The sequence below is a fragment of the Choloepus didactylus genome, chromosome X (genome assembly GCF_015220235.1).
Source record: "Choloepus didactylus isolate mChoDid1 chromosome X, mChoDid1.pri, whole genome shotgun sequence".
Classification (NCBI taxonomy): domain Eukaryota; kingdom Metazoa; phylum Chordata; class Mammalia; order Pilosa; family Megalonychidae; genus Choloepus; species Choloepus didactylus.
The window spans coordinates 181,693,238-181,714,863 of record NC_051334.1 but is presented as its reverse complement, the minus strand read 5'-3'; positions in this window follow the sequence as shown (position 1 = coordinate 181,714,863).

Below are 21,626 nucleotides of genomic sequence, written 5' to 3'. Positions count from 1 at the left end.
ATTCAAAATCATATATGTTCACTGTAGGAATTTTGAAGAACTAAGAAAAACAAAACCATCCACAATCTCACTACTCAAAGATAACCATTGTTAACAATTTGGTGTTATTCACTTTCAGCCTTCATCTTATATTCAATATTGAAAGGAATAAAATAACTGAGAACAATCTAAAATCCCAGTGATAGCAGAATGGTAGAATACCTTACCATATATCATATGGATGCAATATTATCAGCCACTGAAAAACATGTATATGAAGAATTTCATAACAGAAAGATGAATCTATGATAACTGAAAAAGGAGACTATCAAATTGTATACAAAATAAAATAATAACTAGGGTAACTGTGTAGAAATAGCCAGGAAATAAATATATCTAAAGATTATACTGACAAAAGTTATTATATTTGGAAGTGGCATTAAGAACAATTTTTTCTCTTTTTCTAATTTGTTTCTGCTCAGAATGTGTTTTATACTCACATACACAGACACATCAAGCCTTATATTTTAGCTATGGTAGTTTCAGTCAGATTTTGTATTTTAGCTATGGTAGTTTCTGAAAGTGCTAGATAAACTGATGTTCATTGGACTAATGTATAAGCAGCCCCTCTTTTAATCAGTCTGTATCTATCTATGGCTTAATAAACAGCGTGTCATCCTCTAGGTTCCTCCAGATATCTGTTCAGAGAACCACTAGGCTAAATTACAGATGGTTCCTCCTCTATTGAGGATGCACACCCTCACTGTTACCCAAAATGATAATAGCACTACTATCAGCAGTAACAGTTACTGAGGACTTAGTATATATCATGTATATATCATATACCATGCAATTATTATCTGCCTCTAATATCCTAAGATCTTTTGCCATATTTGGTTTCTAATAATGTCCATAGCTTGTCAGAGTCAAAGCAAGTCAAATACAATATGGATTTTGACCTTCATTGGGTTGTTTTTTCAGTCTACTTCATTCAGTAGGAAGTTGTCATCTTGTACTTTCTCTGTTAAGACAAGTCTGCTTCATGCCAATACAAATGGTGAAATTTCTGAACTCTTCAATCAGCTTTCTTGTTCGTCCTGTAGGGCTGCCATGCCTGCCAAATCTGCAATGTAAAGTTAATTCACAATAATAATGGCCTGCCAACCATAACTTTCCAAGCCTTTCAGTATATATCTGTTACCATGGGTTGAATGTTCATTACATATTAATTTGATACAATATAAAATGGATTTGGTTATAATACAAGTTAATTATGTTTCCCTAAATAGTATTCCATTTTCATTCATTCATCCAACAAATATTTTTGAGTACCTATTCTGTGCCAGGCACTGGGGAAACAGCAGAGAACAAGACGGATCAAGTTTCTGGCCTCATTGAACTGACATTATAGTGGGGGAGGGCAGTCAGACAACAAACAAACAATAAATAAAATATATTGTATGTTGTATGGTGGGCACTATACAGAACAATAAGCAGAGCATGTATAAAGATGTGTTGGTATGGGGAGTAGGGAGTTACCATTTTAAAAAGGATGGTCAATTAAGACCTCACTGGGAACATGTCATTTGAGCAGAGATTAGGAGATAATCTTTAGCACTGGGACTGTGATAAATTAATTAGATCTGGTTTCTTCTTTAATCTTCACAACCACCCAATAAAGTAGATCAGTGTTTAACTATTTTACAGTTGAGGAAACACAAGATCAAAGAAATTACATAACTTTTTCAAGGCCACACTATTCATAACTAGGTGAAGTAGGAGTCATCTAGATAGGGCTATCTAATGCCAAAACTTGAGCTCCTTTCTGCTACACAACTCTGTCTTAGGTTTATAAATATGTAATAGCTTATAAACAGGTTATTTATTCTAAGGTTCACAGTGATATTTCATTGAAAAAAAATTTGTTGGAGCTGAACCCACACCCCATTGCCTGACTCCTGACCCAGTGCTTTATTGAAAATTCATGTTACCTTTTCCAAACTTTAGATGAAACATTTCTATATTCTTCTCTGTGTGGAGCTGTAGATAATTCTTTAATTAGTCTTTGAGTAGTTCTCAAGTACCAACAGGGAAGAAGAGGAAATAATACTTTCTATGTGGGATATCAGTTCCTTTGAATCATACAACATTTAAAACAGTTCTTTTTTCACTGAATCTCTTTTGCAATTTCTTAGAAAAATGACAACATGAATTGCTGAACTATCTAGTAGATATGATGTCATATTTACCAGGGCCAAAGATGCAGAATCATTTGGTTCTTTCAATTCTTTTGGTAGAAGAGATACTGTAGACCTCAATGAATTCATCCCACCCAGTTCATAGTAAAATTATTCTCATTTTTTTAGGCTTGAAGGACTATGCCTTGATTGAAAATGCCTCCTTACAGATGAACTCTGGTTAGTGACTAGTAACTATAAAAAATATCTCCATTCTGCAAAACTCTGTGATCCTTTTAATAGAAAAGTGGTAGACAGGATCGAGAAAGGCCTGTCTTAGAAACTTTCCTATAGAAGAGCATCAAGGAGATGAAGGAATGAAGGAATGAAAGCTCCTATTGTGTTTTGCCTTCATTTCTGAGGGCAGGTAGGAGACAGCTTGCCTGAGTCATGCCAGCCTATAACTATCATAAGAGTGATTTTCCTAAGAGATGACTTTTGTCACCTTACTCTTCAGCAACAATGTTTTCCTCCAATAGCATATTAGATTAAAGAAAATTCATCCATTTATTCAAAAGACTCTCCCATCACTCAACTTCATTTTTTTTATTGTTCACAAATACCACATGAATCGTCTACTGCTTAATGACCATGATACTTTCCATTTCTCTCCTGCACTTGCCTCGCCACCCTTCCACCTCAGCCAAGATAGACATACAAACACACATACATACACGCTCTCCAAGATTGCACAATTCCTTCATTCCTGCTTACCCTAACTCAACCTTAGCCTAGAATTATCTGCCCTCTAGACCTTCCCAATCAAAATCCTATTTTGTTTTTCACCTTACTCAAAAGGTCCAGTTAGTCCAACTGAACCACAGTTTTGTACATATAAAATTTGGGAAGCAGTAGTTTGGACTCCTGAAGATGATTGTATAACAATAAAGATTACAAGGGGTGACAGTGTGATTGTGAAAACCCTGTGGATCACACTCCCTTTATCCAGTGTATGCATGGATGAGTAGAAAAATGGGGACAAAAACTAAATGAAAAATAGGGTGGGATGGGGGGGATGATTTGGATGTTCTTTTTTACTTTTTTTTTTTTCTTATTCTGATTCTTTCTGGTGTAAGGGAAATGTTCAAAAATAGATTGGGGTGATGAATGCACAACTATATGATGGTACTGTGAACAGTTGACTGTACACCATGGATGATTGTAGTATGTGAGTATATCTCAATAAAACTGAATTTAATTAAAAAAATTTGAGAAGTTTAAATATACAGGAAAACATAAGATGCTAACTGTGGTGGTTTGAAGCTGTATATACCTCATCAAAACGTGTTCTTAAATCTAATTCTTCCCTGTGGGTTTAAATCCATTGTTAGTTGGACCTTTTGATGAGGCTACTTCAGTTAAGCTATGTCCCACCTCAGTCAGATGGATCTTAATCCTATTACTGGAGTCCTTTATAAGAGAATGAAATTCAGACAGAGTGAAAGACACAGAAGCAAGAAGCTGAAATGGAACCCAGAAGAGAAGGGAGAGACCAGGAGACACCGCCATCTGCCTTGCCAAGTGATCAGCTGAAGACCAAGGGTCACCAGCAGCTAGTCCCACTATGCCACAGTCTTGGGGAGAAAACATTGCCTAGAAGATGCCTTGATTTGGACATTTTCTTGGCCTCAAAACTGTAAACTAATAAATTCACATTGTTTAAGCCAACCCATTTCATGGTATGTGCTCCAACAGTCTAGAAAGCTAAAGCACTAACCAACACCCATCTACCTACAACAACTAAGAATTAACAAATGTTAATATTCAATTCAGAGCTTGTTTTTGTTTAGCAAACTAAATACACTGTAGGTAAAGCTTATCTCCTCTTTATACCCTCTGCCATTCAATTTCCCTTTTTACTAACCTGAGCCAACTACTAACAGGAAATTAATGTAAATTCATCTAGTACATAATTTTATTCACATGACAGTAGCTGCCTCTGTTTAAAATGTGGCAGCTTCTAGCAATGTGTAAGACTTAATGCTTCATCACATTCTTACAAAGGCTTTTGTCAGTTTTTTTTTTTTTTTCAAAAACAATGGTATTTTTTTTTTATTTCTCAGATTACTAGTGAGGTTGAGCATCTTATCTTTTGTTTTGTTTGTAGACATTCCAATTCCATCTTCTGCCAGTTACCAATTTTCTTTTTCCATTTTTCTCATGGATGAGATATTTATATTCTAGATGCTACATATTTTTTTAGTGAGTCACAAATATCGAATCCAAGTCTATGATTTTCTTTTTTTATTAAACTTTTAATTATAGTAACATGTATATATACAACTCAAGATTTCCTTTTTTAACCACTTTCAAGTATACAATTCAGTGGCGTTGATTACATTCACAAATGGTATATTTTTATACAGAAGGTTAAAATTTTGATATAGTCAAATCCTTCAATCTTTTCCTTTATGATGTGTGCTTTTTTGTGTCATATTTGAAGAGATCCTTGCCTTCCATGAAGTCTCAAAGATATTACCTATTTTTTCTAATTGTTATAAAGCATATTTTACACATTTATATTTAAGCAATATATATACCATATATTGGTTATGGCAAGGTAAGGATCTTTTGTTTATAATGCAAGGCAAGTCATTTCTCCCACTTAAATATGATGCCACCCACATCATGTACCAGTGTGTAAAAGTCCTTTCCTGCACCCCTCTATTCTTTTCCATTGGTCATCATCAATACTACTAAGATTGCTTTATCCTAAATCTTGATGTCTGGAAGAGCAAGTCTTTCCTCTTTTGTTTTTGTTTTTGTTTTTGTTTTTGTTTTACCAGGAGTATTTTCAGATTTCTTGGACTTTTAGTCTCAATATTAATTTTCAAATCTGTCTATCTAGTGCCACAAAATTCCTTCTAGGATTTTGATTGGAATGACATTGAATGTACAGATGACTTTGGGGGAGGATTTTCATTTTATGGTATTGAGATTTCCCATCCACGAGTATGGTTTATTTCTCCTTTTTTAAGGACTTTTATGTTTTTTGAAAATGTTATATATTTTCTCTTTAAGGGTATTTCTCACAGGTTTTTATATTTATTCTGAGGAAGTTGGACTTTAAACTATTATAAATTTGGATCATTTCTTTTCCATTACATTTTTAATTGATTGATGGTGGCTAGGAACATTATTAGTTTATCTATGTTGACCTTGTGTTTAGCAAGCTTGCTGAATTTTCTTATCACATTCGTTTGTCTATAGATTATTTTGAGTTTGCCTACGAAGAAAATCTCTAAGCAGCAAGCAATGATAATTTTGTCTATCTCTTTTTTATTTTAATGTAGCTTACTTTTTTCATGTAGTGTTCCATTTAGAACTCCCAGTTTAATGTTGAATAGTAGGAGTGATAGCAGTAATACCTGTTTTGTTTATGAATATAATGGGCATATTATATTCATAAATAATGAATATAAATATGTTTCATCATAAGTATTTTATAGATAACCTTTATCAGATTGAGAACATATTCATCTATTCCTAGTTTGTTAATAATTTTAGTCATAAATGATTGTTAACTTACTGAATCATTTTCTCTATCTGTTGATGTTTTTCTTCTACTAAAGCTATCAATGTGATGTATTGTATAATTAGGCTGTCTGATATTGATGCATTGTTCCAGTTTTCTAGAGCTGCCTTTATGCCAAATACCAGATATGGATTGGCTTTTATAAAGGGGGTTTATTTGGTTACAAATTTATAGTTCTAAGGCCATAAAAGTGTCCAAACTAAGACATCAACAAGAGGATACCTTCAATGAAGAAAGGCCGATGGTGTCTGGAACACCTCTGTCAGCTGAGAAGGCACGTGGCTGGCGTCTGCTGGTCCTTTGCTCCCGTTGCGTTTCAAAATGGCATTCTCCCAAATGTCTCTGGGCTTCTGTCTGTCTTTGCTTATCTCTCTCAGTTCCTGTGTGTCCTTGCTTCTTTCTCCCAGGGCATTTCTCTCTAAGTGTCTGGGGAGTCCTCTCTTAGCTTCTCTGGGGCAAACTCTGGGCTTCATCTCTTAGTTTAGCATCTCCAAATGTCCTTCTGTCTGCAACTCCAGGTGTCTCCAAGTGACAGCATCTGTGTTGGCTCTTAAATGCTTAACAAATTTATTGTCAATCTTTTTTATGCTTTTTAATGAATGAATATATGTTTTTAAATTTTCACTCTAAGCACAAGTGGTAAACAGCTAAAAGGTTTTTATAGTCTCAGAGTAAGTGTTGGGGACGATTATGGTAGCATATATAATATTCACCTTCAGCGATACCGGTAATATGCAACATGGCCGCCAGGGCTGATGCAAGAACAGCCTAAGCTATAATTAGCCTTCTTCAAGGAAGTAACAGTGGTTCCCACCTAAGCAGTAGCAGTTCGCGCCATAAGCTAACCTTACATCTGCCTTCCACCCCAGCAACAGCAACAACCAATCCTAGACCACCACCCGTTCTTACTAGCTTACTAGCCACTCCCTCCACCCTTAGAGTATATATACCCTGCCTCTTCAATAAAATTTTGCAGCTTGATCAGAAACCTGTCTTGCTGTCATTCCTCGTGTCTCTTGTCCCATACCATTCTTCCCTCGCAGGAGTCAGAGCCTCCGTTGATCGTCCCGCGGGCCGGGACAACTGGCGCCCAACATGGGGCTCGAGCTTTGCGAGGGACAGAACGCCGCACTCAAGGAGAGAGGCCTCTCACACTCACCGCACCCGGGATCGCCGCGAAGTAACTTGCTCACGAGACGGATCCGTTCAGCAGTTGATCAGTGTCGGCGAAAGAAGGAAAAAAGAAAAGAAAAGAAAGAAAACAACAAAAGGTAAGCCCCCACCCCCACCATGGGACAAGCAACTTCCCAGCACCAATTATATATTAGTCAAGTTAAACAATCGCTCAAGGCACGAGGAACTAGAGTTAAGAAAAAGGATCTCACACACTTTTTTGATTTTCTCCTAAAAACCTGCCCTTGGTTCCCCCAGGAAGGTACCATAGACCAGCGATGCTGGCAAAGGGTCGGTGCTTGCTTAAAAGACTACTACCAAACCTTCGGCCCTGAAAGGGTCCCGGTCACTGCTTTCACTTATTGGAATCTAATTCATGAAATTTTAAAAGTCCATTCTTCAGCCCCAGACATTCAAGACCTCTGCAAAAAGGGAGAGGTAGCTTTAAGACAGCACTCTTGCCCCTCCTCAGTCTGCGGCTCAATAACTATTGACATGCCTGAACAACTCCAAGATGAAAATAGACCAGGCACCCCGGTCAGTCAGGCCGGCTTATCGCCCCATCTGCAAGGAGTTGAAGCAGAAGTAAAAATCCCTCCCCCTCCGGAGGAAAATGCCCTTCCTACATTTCAGCCTCCCCCTTATGCACCTGATTTCCCAACCCCACCCAGTCCTCCAAAACCACATCCTTATTTTTATCCAGTTACGTCCCTGCCTCAGTTCCATGCGCTAGAAGAGGCCGCAGAAAATCTCCGGCTACACGCCGATAATTTTAAAGAAACCTTTAATCAAGAGCGGCTGCGAGCCACCAATTTGCTCGCCGACCTCCGGTCGGCAACTCAAAGCATTGCTGCCCTTGCACTCCCGGAAAATGCCCACTCACCACGTCCCCATTGCGCTCACCACACCTACGCCTTTCCAGTTACACGTAGTCAGACCCAAAACCCTTCCACTGACACCCAAAATGGCGCCACTAGCTCCCAAAATGGCGCTTCTAGTAGCGAAAGCCAGGAAGAGGAACAATCAAACCCCCCCAGTTCTGATGAAGAGAAGCAAGAGGAAGCTAGTACTACCCCAACAGCTAAATATAAAAAACTCAGTTTAAAATATTTAGAAAAATTAAAAAAGGCAGTGAATGATTATGGCGCTACCGCCCCCTTCACGCTCACCTTATTAGAAAGCCTCAGTGAAAAGGAACTCACTCCTAACGATTGGTCCCAATTAGCCAGAGCTGCCTTGTCCGGCGGCGATTTCCTGTTATGGAAATCCGATTATGAAGAGCACTGTAAAAGGTATGCCACCCGTAATGCCCGTAAAGCCACCTCTAAAAAATGGACATTAAACAAATTTTTAGGTCAAAGCCCCTACCATCGAAATGACAAGCAAGCTCAATTCCCCCCAGGCCTCCTAGCACAAATACAAACGGCCGCGCTTAGAGCATGGAAGAAACTTCCACAAAAGGGGTGCGGCCACTGCCTCTCTCGCTAAATTAAGACAGGGACCCGATGAACCATATACTGATTTCCTCAGCCGCCTACAAAACATGGCTGAGCATCTATTTGGGGCCAGCGAAAGCGAGAGTGATTTCATTAAACACCTGGCCTATGAAAATGCCAACGCTGCCTGCCAAGCAGCAATCCGGCCCTTTCCCAATACCAATCTTAATAATTACATAAAACTCTGTTCTGGCATCGGGCTCACTCAAACTCTTGGAATAGCCATTGGCGCCGCCCTTGAAAATTTTGCAGCACAAACTAAGCCTCCAACATGCTATAACTGTAAGCAACCTGGCCATTTTTCAAAAAATTGCCCCGTGCCAAGAACCAGTTCCTCTTCACCCATCTCTAAAAAACCCTCATTGCCACCCTCTATTTGTCCCCGCTGTAAAAGAGGGTTCCATTGGGCATCTGAGTGCCACTCTCGCGCAGATATTAATGGCCAACCCCTTAAGCCTAAGCCCCAGGGAAACTCACAATGGGGCCGGCCCCAGGCCCCAACCAGAATGAACCCAGGGGCAATACGGTTTGTTCAACCATCCCCAGTCGTAGCGCTCCCAACCACATACCATGCTGCCATATCTCAGACTTATGGAGAGCCACAGCAGGGAGCGCAGGAATGGACCTCTGTACCGCCTCCGAATCAATATTAACCCCAGAAACCAGCCCTCTCCTCATACCTACAGGGGTCTATGGACCTTTACCCCCAAATACCTTTGGTCTCATTCTAGGGAGAGCTAGTGTCACCCTGCTCGGAGTCCAAGTCATCCCAGGTGTACTAGATAATGACTTTAAAGGTGAAATACAAATACTCGCAGCCACCTCAAACAATATTATATCTATTCCCTCTGGCACTCGAATAGCACAACTTATAATACTCCCCATTCAGCATATCAACTCCAACTTCAAAAAACTCCAGCGCCCCACAGAGGGCCCTGGATCCTCCGACATTTTTTGGGCACAACCAATATCCCATAATCGGCCCACCTTAAAACTAAAACTTAATGGCAAGCTATTTGAAGGAATCTTAGACACAGGGGCCGATTCCACAGTTATATCCTCAAACCACTGGCCAAAATCCTGGCCCCTCACGGCCGCTGCCACCCACCTACAGGGAATAGGAGAAGCCACAAATCCTCTACAAAGTTCACAAGCCCTAAAATGAGAGGATGAGGAAGGGAACGCTGGTACAGTTATACCATATATTATCCCCCATCTCCCCGTTAATCTCTGGGGTAGAGATATCCTAACTCAAATGAAAGTTTTTATGTGCAGCCCTAGTGATACAGTTACTGCTCAAATGCTCAAAATGAACTTTCTCCCTGGCAAAGGCCTAGGCAAGGCTAATCAAGGAATAAGACAGCCCATCTCTATAACACCTAATACAGCTAGAACAGGACTCGGGCTCTCCCAAAATTTAGCCTGATGGCCGTTGACATCCCTGTACCCCATGCTGAAAAAATCTCCTGGAAATCCATGGAACCAGTATGGGTTGATCAATGGCCCCTGACTCAGGAAAAAACCCTAGCGGCTATAGAGTTAGTACAGGAACAACTTAACGCCGGACATATTGAGCCTACTCAGTCCCCTTGGAACACTCCCATTTTTGTAATAAAAAAAAGGTCAGGCAAGTGGAGACTGTTACAGGATTTACGAGCTGTGAACAAAGCAATGGTGCCCATGGGGGCGCTACAACCTGGTCTCCCTTCGCCAGTTGCTATCCCTATCGGTTTCCACAAAATAGTTATAGATTTAAAGGATTGTTTTTTTTCCATACCGCTTCACCCAGAGGACAGGCAACATTTCGCCTTTAGTGTTCCTCAAATCAACTTTCAAGGCCCTATGCCCCGATTTCAATGGAAGGTCCTGCCACAAGGTATGGCCAATAGTCCAACTTTATGCCAAAAGTTTGTTGCAGACACTGTTAACGCCATCAGGCACCTATGGCCACAAATCTACATCCTTCATTACATGGATGATATCCTATTAGCAGGTCCAAACATGTCCAACTTACACTCTTGTTTTCAAGACCTTCTAAAAAATTTAACAGCAAGAGGTCTTCAAATAGCTCCTGACAAGGTGCAAACTTCGGACCCCTTTTCCTATCTGGGGTTCGAGCTTTGGCACCAGCAAGTTTTAACACCCCGCATTCAACTGCGAACCTCCCATCTATTAATGCTAAATGACTTCCAAAAACTTTTGGGGGACATTCAATGGCTTCGCCCCTACCTAAAACTGCCCACTGAAACTCTTCTGCCGCTCAATAATATCTTAAAGGGAGACGCAAACCCCTCCTCTCCCCGAAGCGTAACTCCAGAGGCAATGCAAGCGCTTACCATCATAAATCAAGCTATCCAAAGTCAAACTTGCTATCAAATAAATTACCACCAACCTTTAATCTTTATAATTCTTGCTACAACTCACACACCTACGGGAGTTTTCTGGCAATCCAATTTAAAGCAGCCAAATGGGCGAGGCCACCCATTGCTCTGGGTTCACCTCCCCGCTACTCCATCAAAAGTGCTCTCGCCATACATTTCTCTTATAGCTGCCCTCATAACTAAAGGCCGACAAACTAGTCGCCAATTGTTTGGAAAAGACCCCGATTCCCTTATCGTCCCGTACACTCAAGATCAAATCCATTGGCTCTCCCAAACCGACGACGAGTGGGCTATCGCATGCTCTTCGTTTCCAGGCAATATTGATAACCACTACCCCGGTGATCCATTAATTCAGTTCGCCAAAATCCATCAGTTCACCTTCCCAAAGGTCACTAAAGCAAAACCCATAGACTCTGCTACCTTAGTCTTTACTGATGGTTCAGCAAATGGGATCGCAGCATATGTCATCCAGGGTCAAGCATTTTCCGTGCGCTCTCCCTATACTTCAGCTCAACTTGTCGAGCTCTATGCAGTCCTGCAGGTTTTTTCCCACCTTCAGAACCAACCTTTTAATTTATACACTGATAGCGCATACATAGCCCAGTCTATACCGCTATTAGAAACAACTCCATTTATCAAACCTTCCTCCAATGCAGTCCCCTTATTCTCACAGCTACAAAAACTAATTCTCAAATGACAGCACCCCTTCTTCGTGGGGCACCTCCATGCCCATCAAAATCTACCGGGTCCTCTTGCAAAAGGCAATGCGCTAGCAGACGCTGCCACTCAGTTAATATGCCCCAATCTCTGCGATTCTCTAACCTTAGCTTCCCAAACCCATGCTCAACACCACCTAAATGCAAACACTCTCCGCCTAAAATTCAATATTACAAGAGAACAAGCAAGGGAAATTGTTAAAACCTGCAAAAATTGTGTAACCCAATTGCCAGTCCCTCACTTGGGAGTCAATCCAAAAGGACTCATCCCAAATGAAATCTGGCAAATGGATGTCACCCACTTTGCCAGTTTTGGGAAACTCAAATATATTCATGTTTGTGTTGACACATATAGTGGATTCATTCAAGCTAGCCTGCAATCAGGAGAAGCTTCAAAACATGTTATCTCTCATTTACTACATTGTTTCACCATCTTAGGCCAGCCTAAGCTCATTAAAACAGACAATGGACCTGGATACACTGGCAAAAATTTTCAAACCTTCTGTCAACAATTACAAATCAAGCATACTACAGGAATACCTTATAACCCCCAGGGGCAAGGAGTAGTAGAACGAGCACATCGCACCCTAAAAAATGCCCTGTGCCGTCTAGCTGATAGCACTCTCAATCTCACAAAACAACTCCCTCGAGATCTTTTACATCATGCTCTTTTTGTTCTTAATTTCCTAACTCTGGATGATGAAGGACACTCTGCAGCTGATAGACACTGGCATCCCAAAACACAAACGCAGCAAGCCACCGTTATGTGGCGCGACCCCTCAACATCAAAATGGAACGGGCCCGACCCCGTTATCATCTGGGGACGAGGCTCTGCTTGCATATATGACCAACAAAAAGAGGGTCCTCGCTGGCTTCCAGAAAGACTAATTAGACATGTTAATCCTCCACTGTCAGAACAAGCCCCAAAATCCCCCCTTCCCTTTGACAATAACCTTTCCAGGGAACAAACCCCTCCCTGAGAAAAATTTTTTTTCTTTTTTTCTCTTCCAGCACATCGCCAACTTTGCTGTAGCCTGCCCAGAACACGTCCAACCTACGCACAGCCGGCAACCAGGAGAAGCCCAACTTACAGGTTTGCCCCATCGCTGAGGCCACATGAACTATTGGCTCTTACTAATTGGCTCTCTAGCCTTGCTGTTTGCAGCCGGATTGGCAGCCGTTGCCCCAGAACATTGGAGCCCGTTAGAAAGACTCCTGCTTGCTATAACGTATCTGTGCATTGTGGGGTGCATTACCCTGCTGGCCTCCTTCCCTTAACTAAAAGACCTAATAAGCCTTACCAATACAATCATGTTACGCCTACTGCTATTCGAGATTGCCGCTTTATATCTTCTCTCACCTTGTGTGTCAAATCGCTTTTATGATCGCAACCCCCACCAACCTTGGAAATGGACCCTAAAGCGATGGGAAGATTCCAAAATTTTGCAAGCCCATATCACCGCTGGGCGACCTTCTTTTCTCATCAACGCATCTAATCTATTTCCCACCCCTTCCATACCCCCCGTTGGCTACCCTGGTAGTCTTAATCAAGCCCAATATTATATGTGCCCAGCCTCCAACCCCGGAAAACAGTATTGCAATGCCCCCAATCAATATTATTGTGCCTACTGGGGCTGCGAGACACTAGCTACTAATTGGAGGCCGTCTAACGTTGATCACTATCTTACCCTGCGCTGGGCCCCCTGGAACTGCAAACCTCGCAACTTCAGAAATGCTCTTGACTCTTCCTACACCTGCGTACAGCTTAATCTCACCGTGCAACTCCCCACTGACCCTTCCTGGCTAATTGGTCGAACTTGGGGCTTCAGAATTTATTTGAACGGACCCGACCCAGGGAGTCTTATCATAATAAAAAAGGAAGCGGTACCGCAAAAACCATTCGCCATTGGGCCAAATGTAGTGCTCGCTCCCCAACCCCCAACCAGCAGGCCAAACAAGGTAACTACCACCCCTTCCATTAAAAAGGTAACTACCACCCCTTCCATTAAAACAAAGTCCTCCTTTGCAAGCCCCTCTGCTACACCTAAACCAGTCTCTGGCAACCCACTCTGGCCAATTCTACAAGCCACCTTTCTTTCCATAAACTCCTCCCAACCTAACCTTACTCGCAGCTGTTGGCTATGCTTTTCTGCCCAGCCCCCTTATTATGATGCAGTAGCCGTTAATGGCTCATTTAGTATTTCCCATGATACAAACCCCTCCCAATGTCCTTGGAGCTATAAAAAGGTTGGTCTCACCTTACAATCTGTCTCCCGTTCTGGAAATTGTGTTGGTAACATCACTACCTCTTTACAAAAAATCTGTGCACAGTCGTCCTTTCCATCGCAAGGTAAATTCTATATTCCCCCAACAGGGGCAAAATGGCTGTGCTCTTCCACGGGGCTTACTCCTTGCGTATCAGCAAGAGCCCTCACTGAAACAAAGGAAATATGCGTCTTAGTAACTGTATTACCGCATGTCCTCTTTCATAAAGAAGAGGACCGTTATCAACACTGGGACGCACAGCCTCCAACCATGTTAAGAAACAAAAGAGAAATTGTCACGGCTGTCACTATTGCCTCTCTTTTAGGTATTGCTGGTCTAGGCACCGGAACCGCCGCTATCATTCTCCAACGCCAAGGCTTCTCCCACCTCAGAGCTGCAGTAGACGAAGACTTAGCCCGCATTGAAACCTCCATCACCCATCTAGAGAAATCCCTTACATCCTTATCAGAGGTCGTTCTCCAAAACAGGAGAGGCTTAGATCTACTTTTCCTTAAGCAAGGAGGGCTTTGTGCTGCACTAGATGAGGAATGTTGCTTTTACGCTGACCATTCTGGCTTAGTTAGAGATTCCATGACCAAGCTTAGAGAAGGAATTGCAAACCGCAAGCATGAACGGGAGGCCCAAGGAGGTCCCTCCTGGGGGTTCAATGGAATCCTCCCTTACCTCCTCCCTATATTAGGCCCCTTAATAACCATACTCCTTATAATATCCTTTGCTCCTTGGGCCATCAAAAGAATAATACAGCTAGTAAAGGACCAAATTGATTCTGCCCTAGGCAAGCCCATTCAAGTGCATTATCACCGGCTCCACCTCGCTGATCAAGGTGTAAATCCAGACTGCTTGAGTGCTACCCACCCTGACGGGTAAGAAACCCCCTCCTACGGGAGCAGCATATAACTCAAAAGTATGCTTCTAGCTTACGCTATGATTGGTACCGCTGGGTGCAAGGCAAAGCACTGCAAAGGAGGGCCAAAACAATCAAAGGCCGTTTTTGAGCTCCTTGAGAAGTATGCCTCATTTGCATAGGGGTTTGCTCTGCACAAATCCCCCTCCCCAGAAAAACAGAGCCACAAACAACTTGGGGAATGAGGCCTCTACTTCCCCCAGCTGGTTAATGCCAAAGGAATGCTCGATCAGCATTCTTCCTCCATCCTTTTGAAAAACAAAGGGAGGAGATGTTGGGGACAATTAAGGTAGCATATATAATATTCACCTTCAGCGATACCGGTAACATGCAACATGGCCGCCAGGGCTGATGCAAGAACAGCCTAAGCTGTAATTAGCCTTCTTCAAGGAAGTAACAGTGGTTTCCGCCTAAGCAGTAGCAGTTCGTGCCATAAGCTAACCTTACATCTGCCTTCCACCCCAGCAACAGCAACAACCAATCCTAGACCACCACCCGCCTTTGCAGCCACCAATCCTAGACCGCCACCCGTTCTTACTAGCTTACTAGCCACTCCCTCCACCCTTAGAGTATATATACCCTGCCTCTTCAATAAAATTTTGCAGCTTGATCAGAAACCTGTCTTGCTGTCATTCTTCGTGTCTCTTGTCCCATACCATTCTTCCCTCGCAGGAGTCAGAGCCTCCGTTGATCGTCCAGTGGGCCGGGACAAGTAAGGAAGGCCTCTCTAAATTTAATACAACACTCAGAAACCATGAAAGAAAATATTAATAAATTTGAATACATAGAAAATATCTGCATGGGGAAAAACAAATTGAAAGTTGAAAGACAAATGCCAGACTGTGGAAAAATTTTGTAAATTTTATTGTCAATATAAAGCTAATTCCCTTAAGACATAAAAGCTGCTACCATTCCATATCAGGAATTGAGCAAACCAGTAGACACGTGGGTAACATATATTTACAAATTTTTCACAGAAATGGAAATGCTAATGTCTTAATTATATGAAAAAAGTCTCCTATATAAAAGGGCATACATAAAGTAAAACTGTAATAAGATACCATTTTCCCCTATCTGATAGGCAAAGTCCAAAACCTTTAAGAACAGATTATATTAGTAAGGTTGTGACGAAACAGGTACTCTCAAATGTTTCTGGAAAGAATGTTCAGTGGTATAATCTCTACAGATGGCAATTTGGTAATATTTATAATAAAATATAAAATGCCTATACTGTTTGGCACAGCAAGGATATTCATTACATTGTTTTGGTAGTAGTAAAAACGGGAAAAACCTACAGTCATCAATGTAGATTAAGTAAAGTGTGGTACATTCATTCACTTGAGGAAACATTATGCAACTATTAAAAAGAACGAGGCGGCAGCTGTGTATATATGCATATGGAAATAGTGTTAAGTAAGAAAAGCAAGGTACAGAACACTGCATAGTATATTACTATTTATGTAAATTAGAAAAAATAGAATATGTGTGCACATGTGTGTGCACTTGTGTATATGGAGAGAGAGAAAAAGTATCTGGAAAGATATGCACAATTGTGATTACTATGATTATATAGAGAAATAAAACTTCTCTGGGTTTCTCAGTGCTCCTGTAAAAAGCCCTAGCCTTCTGAGACATGTAAATGTTTATAATATAATGATAGGAAATGTTTGCTTTTATTTCTTCTAGAAGCATTTTCCTCTTTACATACCATGACAATTAGATCTGTAGCCATTTGTCTAGTTAATTGCTCTTATCCAGGGGGTCAAATAGTTACAGCCCCAGTTAGCTACCTCCCTGGGTTAAGTCCTAAGGTGCCAGGAAGACAGGAGCATTGTCTCCCTGGGTATTTATATTTCAAAGGTATGCAGCCCAGGCAAAGGGGATATTTCTAGATCTTAAAAGCCTAAGCCTGGGAGACAGCAGGGCCCTTGGAAAGATGTATTAATATTCCAAAAGGTTATGGTAAGAACACAGGATCCTTTCCATTCCACCTCAAAGGAGCAAACATTTGTTTGTTTTTGTTATTTTGTCCCTCCTCCTTCTTTGGGGAGGGGAGGGAGATGGCTGTATCTCTCCTGTAAAAAAATGGAGAAAATCCATTGTTCTCTGTCCTTCACAGATGGAGAGTCTTGCTACTCATTTAGGAAGGTTTTCCATCTGGTTTTTATGACGTCACTCCAGAGATAAGGTCTGGGGCACTGAGGAGCGACACACTTATCATGTACTGTAAGATAATTAATAGCCATCTGCCTCTCATTCAGAACACCTCATGCTCATTTCAGATAAATGTAATAAAGAGGAATACTAAAAAATACTAACAGATTACCTGGGGGAAGGGGCAGGAGGGAGAGTTTGTGTGCTCACAGCAGGGAACCTGAGGGGCACATCTCCATGGCCATCACATTCGTATTCCTATTAATGATTTTCCTCTAAAATTATTTTTATTTTAATTTTGCTGTACCTGATACATGATTTCTTTGGTTGATACTTGCTTGGTGTTTCTTCTCCCATACTCTTTTTAATTTGGTTGAAAATTTTCTTGGATATGTCATTTTAGGTGAGTGCAATAGCTGGGTTTAAAAAAAAAAACAATTATCCAATCGGATTGTCTCTATGAGTACCGATTTAACTGGACATATTTTAACTTGTTCAGGCACATTATAGGTGCTGGGGATGCAGCAGCAATCAAGACAGACAAACACCCCTGTCCACATGGAGCTCACATTCTATTGTCTTGCTTGAATTTTTTAAATTACCGTTATATTTCTTTCCTGCTCCTTTTCCCACACAACTTCTCTGAAATACTTTTTTTTTTGCTTTTTAAACTACTCTGTATTTTCATCTACTGGTTTGGAAACTGCAGATTCCTTTTCTATTTCTTTAGTGGTTTCCTTTAATTTGTAAATTTAACCACTAAACTGAATATATTCCATCTAAGCCAAGAAAATTCCATCTTTTTCAAATGCAAACAATATTTTAATAATTTTGCGGTCAATATTTAAATGTGCTAGCGTTTTTACATAAATGTAATGTGCTTGCCCTTAATTATTCCTTCCCAATCCTTCCTTCTGGGTTCAATTTCCTTCTTTCCACTTTTTACTTCTTCTTTCAGTGAGGGTATGTAGGTAACAACCTCTCTTATTCTTTTATGTCTGAAAATATATTTATTGCATCCTTACTCTCCAATGATAATTTAGCATGGAAGGAATTCTAGGCTGTCAGTTATTTTACTCAGCACTTTGGTTATATTACTCCTGGCCTTCTGGCATCTATTTTTGCTGATGTGCTAAATCAGCTAAATAATGTCATTCTGGTGTGGTTAATCTGTCTCTTCTATCTGGTGGCTTTTCAGATTCATTTCTGTTCTTTTTGTTCTTCAGTTCCATTCTTTTTAAAATTCCAAATATATTTTTATTCCAATTGCTTGGTATTTGTGTTGGTTTGTCAGGGCTGCTATAATAAATAACAGAGACTGGTTGGCTTGCACAACATGAATTTATTCTCTCACAGTTTGGAAGGCTAGAAGTTCAACATCAAGGTGTTGGAAAGCCATGCTTTTGCTGAAGCCCTTAACATTCTGGTGTTGACTTGCCCCCAGTCCATAACTCAGTCTCTGCTTCTGTCACATGGCTGGCTGTCTTCTTCTGTTCCTTCTGCCTGTGTCCACTTTCAGTTGCTTACATGATGTGATGGTTGAGTTCATCTGTCAACTTAGCCAGGTTATAGTGTCTAGTCATTTGATCAAGCAAGCACTGGCCTGATTGTTACTGTGAGGATATTTTGTGGATTTAAATCATCAGTAAGTTGATTGCATTTATGGCTGGTTACAAGTACAATCAACTAAGGAGATTGCCTTCAGCAATGAGAGAAGTCTCATCCAAACAGCTGAAAGACTTAAAGGGAGAACTAATGATCTCAGCAGTCAGAAAGAATTTCCATCTCTACCTCAGCTAGTCAGCTTTTCCTGGGGGATGCATCGAAAAATTCATCAGAGTTCCCAACTTGCAGCCTGCCCTAGAGATTTCAGATTTGCCCATTCCCACAGTTGCATGAGCCAATACCTACAATAAATCTCATTATATATATATACATCATTCTGTTTCCCTGGAGAACCCTGACTACTAATACATATGGTCACCAGTCATACTTGATTAAGCCCACCCTTATTCAGCTTAGCCTCACCTTAACTAATGACATCTTCAAAGACCCTATTTACAAATGGGTTCACAGCCACAGGAACTGGGGTTAGAACTTGAACATATCATTGAAGGGGACAAAATTCAATCCATAACAGTATGTATGTGATATATACTTTAATATGAGAATACAGCCTTTCAGGGAAATTAGTTCCCTGTTATTGCCTTTATTCTCTTCTTCTGGAATTCCAATGATATGTATGATGGAACACCAGATCCTCTGGATCTCTTAAACTATCTTTCATGTTTCACCTCTTTATCTCTTTAATGAGTAACTTTCAGGGTGAATTCCTCAATAATAACTTCAAATTCTCTAGTTTGCCAATTGTGTCTGCTTCAGAGTTTATTCTGTATACATATTTCAATTTAAATGATCGTAATGTACTTCTTTAATTTTAATTGGTTATTTTCTAGTATATATTATTATATAGTAATACATATTAATTGGGCACCTACTATATCCAAGCGCTGTTCTATGTACTCATTATAGATTAGTGAATAGGATAGACAAGGTCTTTACTCTCATAGTTCTTAACACTCTAATATGTGGAGATGGAGACAGACAATAGACAAATAAACATGAATTTTACCTGATGGTGATAAGTGCTATGCAGTGAATTGACAGAAGGTGAGGCGAGAGCAAGTGACTTGGTAATCAGCTTAGACTAGGTGAGCAAGGAATGACTTTTGAAGAGGTAATCTTTAAACTGAGAATGAATGTGAAAACCTGTTTCTTAATTCTTATCTCCCTAGTTTTATTCCGTGTTTTTTTTCCCTGTGTCTTTGGAGGATCTAAACAAACTTTCTTTAAAGACCCCTACTGTTTATGGTATCATTTCCATTTCTGAGGAGCAAAGTCTCCCATTTTTTGAGCTTCTTAGCTATCTTTCATAAAGTTCATTTTCCTTGGGCACTTTGGAATTTTAGTTGGCAAGCCTAACTTAACTATGGGTTTCTCATTTCCTTGCTTGTTTTGTTTTGCCTGTTTATTTGCTTTTCTTTCTCCCCATGTATGACTCTTTCTATTTAGCAGTTTTCCAGTTCCTCTATTCAGCTGCTTTGGATGCTACATTCAGAACCACGTTCTGAGATCTCCTGTGAGGATATCTAAAGCCAATGTGTAGCTTTACCCTATTCCCAATTGCAGCACTGCTCAGTCTCTTTGTGCCATAACTCCATGAAGTGGTCACAATTTTTTTCAAACTCTTTTCACAGGTAAGGAGCCCCACTTCAGTCTCCATCTGGGATATGACACTCATTGGAGATTCCCTATCCTTCTATCATGGAGTCTGTCCTCTTTAGTCTAGAAAATGTTATTGGCTTCATTTAACTAAAAGGTGGCTTAAAGACAACTATGTGAGGGCTCCAACTCAGTAGGTAACTCCCAACCTAATCTGCAGACAAGGTTTCCTTGTCCTTAGGGTCACTCCTCCATCATTCTCTGCCCTAGATTCTGGGCACAAAATGTTGAATATCATCTTCTGCTCATTAGGTCCAACATTACAGGATAGAGCAGGAAGATAGTTGACTTATGAGTAACCATCCATCCACCCATCCAATATTCATCAACTGGTAGCTGTTCATGACTCTTTCTCTCCCACGATTAATCTCAGTTGTCTGACTCGAGAGAATACAGGGGCTAGGTGAAGCTGTACTACTGTGGAACCAATGTGACCCTTCCAAATATCTTGAAATTCCCCAAGTAAGTCCTGCTGTCTGCATCACTACCTGTGAGTTTTCTTAATAGGTAAGATCTACCATGAAATGTCTATGGCCCCCTAGAAGCAAGGCAAAAAGAGGGGCACTTTTACTTTTGTAAACTCTTAATAACTGAGTAATGCCATCAATCACACTTTCTCTGCCAGGGCCCTAGGCTATCAGCTTGTTGGCAGCTTAAAAGGTGTGTCCATTTGGTGAGGAATCAGGTTCCCTTTCCACTTGCAGCTTGTTATTAGAGAGAGTACATAAGCACTGGCTTTCCAAAAGTCTGCAAAGTGGCTGTTAGGACTTTTTCTTCTGTCAAAACAAGTGCTAAAAGGTGCCTGAGTCAATTTCCCGGGCCAATGTCCTCCAATCCAGAATCTCTAGCATCAGTGTAAATGCTGCTACCTTTTCCCCAGCTGCCTGATGTGTATTTAAGAGGCTAATCTTGTATGCACTCTGGTTCTCAGCTAGAAGAAAAGCCTTCTTTAGTTCCAAATATTCAGCCAAAGTCACTTGTTTGCTTTGAGAGCCAAGTGCCTTTGGGGATTCCTTCACATTCTACAGTGTATTGGTTTGGAGCTGTTATGCACCCTAGAAAAGCCTATGTTCTTCTAATCCATTCTTATGGGGGCAGACCTGTTGTTGGGTGGGACTTTTGATTAGGTTGTTTCCAGGAGATGTGATCCACCCAATTCAAGGTGGGTCTTAATCCTTTACTGGAGTCCTTTATAAGGATAAAAGACAGATGAAACTCAGAGAGCTGAAAGAAGCTAAGATAGAAGCCCAGAGACATTTTGGAGAAAGCAACTGAAACCAGAAGCTAAACCTGGGAGAGAAGGATCAACAGAGCCAGCCATGTGCCTTCCCATGTGACAGAGAAACCCCAGATGTCATCGACCTTTCTTCAGAGAAGGTACCGTCCTGTTGATGCCTTAATTGGGACATTTTCACGGCCTTAGAACTGTAAATTTGTGAATTATTAACCCCCCATTGTAAAAGCCAATCTATTTCAGATATAT